General features: G+C 39.9%; 1 long non-coding RNA gene across 1 annotated transcript; it reads right to left on the bottom strand.

Moving 5' to 3' along the window:
- Positions 1 to 2,164: 2,164 nt before the first annotated feature.
- On the bottom strand, positions 2,165 to 3,480 carry LOC103471079 (uncharacterized). The gene is made up of 3 exons (XR_534580.2): positions 3,370 to 3,480; positions 3,185 to 3,290; positions 2,165 to 2,674 (listed from the first exon to the last, which is right to left on the bottom strand). It is a non-coding gene; the product is annotated as an uncharacterized LOC103471079 (long non-coding RNA).
- Positions 3,481 to 3,712: the final 232 nt, after the last annotated feature.

Below are 3,712 nucleotides of genomic sequence, written 5' to 3'. Positions count from 1 at the left end.
AATTTCAGCTGAATTTTGGATTCAGATAGATCAAGTAGAAGCTGAAAAGAACCGGATGAAACAACAACAAAATGAAAATAAATACCTTATCTTCCGATGTAAGATCAAAATGGTCCCACACTGCAGAAACCTTTTGTTTGTTTGGAGGCTGTTCCATAGTTGACACTGTACCAAAAAAGATCACAAATTCTTTTGGCAAATGCATCCCGTTGACAGATTCCTGTTCCTGTATTGGTCACGTGACTTGCTGAAACCAATACGTGCACCGACACGGGTGTTGGTCTATAGGCTTGATGCATGCGCTAGCGCGTCAGTGTTGCTGGACCCGTCACTACAAGATACTGAGCAGTCACAGTGAAGGACAGGCGTTTCTCATCCATTTATGAGGCCGTCAGCATCAAAGCCAGCCAAGAATCTTAATGACCTGTGACTCAACACAGACAGTGTCTGACAACACAGACACTGTCTGTGTTGAGACCAAACACACGAAGCTAAGACACACATAGGTTCAAACGATGTACACACAATCCCATGACACTAGCATTCAAGGATCATACAGTGCCCTCATGAGGTACAGAGCAACATGCAGATCGTCAAGAATCCCAGATATCGGTTCACCCATGTTTCCAGTTGTGAAATGTTCATGTTGCAGGTTGGAGCTTCATGTTTTTCTTACTGTGCCTCGAAGATATAAGTGCCAGTTTTAGAAGATCCTTCAGAATTCACCAATATAATTATGCACAGAACACTTAATGAGCATAAGCAATCAGAGTGTTTTGTCAGTCCTTGTTAGCTCCCTTCTCTTTGACACTGGGGAATTTATTGCTCAGGGCTGAGCAGGAGTTTGTTTACTCCTCAGGGTTTAGGATTAGTGCTTGGAGGACTTGAGAGATTAATTTTCTAATCTTTTAATCACTGGTGAATATTTATGATTGTGCATGTGATCTTGCTGTTACACTGAATGTTTCCTGTGCTATAGAGAAGCAAGGGCCAGATTTACCTGTATTTAATTATGCATGAACTTTGTCTGCTGACCTAGTGTTCTACCCGAAGGTAAAAATACAGCAGCCAATAGATTCTTACTATAGGCTGATGTCTTGATGTGTTAACATGAAGTAGCATCAAATAATGCATCAAGTAAAAATGGCAATGATTTGTTTTCTAGGATTGTGCATTAAATCCTAAACAGTTATCTGTAGGCGAGACGATAGGCAGCCTAAAGACAACTTCAACACTTTTGAGTCCTTTTTACCTGTATGCTGTTCCTGATCACTGGGTCTTTGTCAGAAAACACAGTAAAGTCACATTTAAAAAAAAAAGACTGTGACCTGTTGAGACAAAATCCTTTGTTAATTTGAAGTACAGCAAACCTTTGAACTCGGAGCTTTTGGCTCTGCATCCATCCTGCCTTTTTTATGGAACTAAACTTGGCTTTGCAGACAATGAACAGCCCATTCCTCAAAATAATGATTACAGAAGTTAAGCATAGCCAACTTAGGCTATTTTTGCACAAGACTGCTGTCTGAAAAATGACAGTATTTTCAGATGATGATTGGGGAAAAGTTTTGTATTTGATGGCACCACCAAGACACATTCAATCCGCTGCAGTTGTCATGCCAGACCATTACATGGCACTGTCATTTTAGCCTGTTGTCAAAAACATGCATGTGCTTTTGACCTCTAGCTTTCACCTCACTTAGAAAACAGTGATCAGTCTCAGATGAACTGGGTGCTCATGTAACACATATATTCCATATCAGAGGTCGTTTAACTGAACAGGCTAAGTAATTGAATGGTAGTAGCACACACAATACAATGCTGTGCTGCTGCTATTTTTAATTTTCTTTTTTTTTTTGCTGTGTTTGCTTCCCGCATGTAGGTATGTAGTACCTCCATGTTCCAGAATCAGTCCATCCAGACCTGGTTTCAAAAGTGACAATGTCAGAGACTGCGATCAGCAGCGTTGTGAACGAGCAACTACAGTCATGGCCAAAAGTTTTGAGAATGACACAAATATATTTTCACATGATCTGCTGCCCTCTGGTTTTCATGTGTGTATGTCAGATGCAGTGGCGGCTGGTGCTAAAAAAACTGAGGGGGGCGCACACAAACAGACAAATGAAAAACAAACAAAACAAATCTTAAAAAATAACACTATTTGAACATGAATTTTGCCCTCCTTTCCTTCTGCCCTGCAAATTTCTCAATTACATTCTTGTTAAAGTCAGTCATCTCTTTGACCAGTCTTTTCTCCATTGACAACATGGCCAATGCATTCAGCCTGTCCTGAGTTTCTCAGAAAAGTCTTGATTCTTTTCAGAGTTGAAAAGCACCTTTCAGCTTCTGCTGTGGTCATGGGTGTGGTGATGAGGATCTTCAAGAGCGTGACAGTTTCCAAAAATACTTCTTCTAGATTGTTTTCCATAAACAGCTGGAGTAGGCCCACAGCACCACAACAGGCTTTGAACTCTTCCTTGCTGTAGATGAGAGTAAGCTCTGTCTTCAGTTTACCTCGAYTGAGCACTGGATAGGCTTTTAAGGTGTTGCTCAGTGCATCTTCAGGAAATGCTGTGTTGTATTGTTCAAATCTGTCCCCCTGCAGGAGKGTGGCACTAACAAGGTGGTTTGTGAAAGAAAAGCGCTCCCTGGTGTGTCCCAGTATGATATCACAGACCTTAAGAGAGAAGGACAAACATGAAGATTATGATTTTATAATCACATTTTTCATTCTAAATATGAAATGTTATTTTGTCCTTTCTATTAAGTCATAGAAAGAAGGAACACATTTTATTTATAAACTTACTGATTTTAATAACATTTGCTGCCATTTTTTAAGGCTGTGTTATGAAATGTGTTRCAGCATTTTTGTGGGACAAGATTATACAAAATTCAGTAACCAAATGTTTTATTCCCCATAAACTTCAGTACAACTTAAATAATAAAATATCTTGCTGACAAACATTACATCAACATACCTACACAGCATAGACACAACTAAAGGCATTTCTAACTACAACGCACATCTTCCTAATATATTAAATAACACTATTATAAACCAGTGTAACAGTGATTTTCCACAANTAGACACAACTAAAGGCATTTCTAACTACAACGCACATCTTCCTAATATATTAAATAACACTATTATAAACCAGTGTAACAGTGATTTTCCACAATAACTCACCTCTGCAGCAATCCTTTCATGGTCTTCTACACCGAGTGTCCGACGCTTCTTCACTGGCTAACCACTACCTACACTGCTTTGTCCAACCATGGAGTGGAGAGAATTTCTGCCAAAGAGAAATACTTACAATATTTTAATAATGAAGAAGAAGAAGAAAAAGAACAATCAGCTATTTAAACAATTACCTGATCTTTTGAATGTCCTGCTGGAACTGTTGGATGCTCTCCTGGATATAGACTGAATCTATGACCTTCTTCTGGAGTTTGGCATAGAGAAGGTCCACATGAGGCATGATATGGTGGAAAGAACTTAAAATCCTGATCCTCCAGTAGCATGGCAAATGCTCCAGCCTCTCTGACGGTAATGGAGTCAAAGTCACCAGAGTCTTGTATGCTTTCGAAACAGCGGATGAGGTCCTCTCTGTGCTCAAACACAGTATTGATGGCACGGCTGTGAAAGTTCCATCTGACATTGCTGGATGCTGGTAGTCTGTGGGCCACAACTTTATCAAGAACGCTAGTGCGCTTG

Source organism: Poecilia reticulata, linkage group LG10 (genome assembly GCF_000633615.1).
Source record: "Poecilia reticulata strain Guanapo linkage group LG10, Guppy_female_1.0+MT, whole genome shotgun sequence".
Taxonomy (NCBI): domain Eukaryota; kingdom Metazoa; phylum Chordata; class Actinopteri; order Cyprinodontiformes; family Poeciliidae; genus Poecilia; species Poecilia reticulata.
This window is presented reverse-complemented; position numbering and strand designations above follow the sequence as displayed.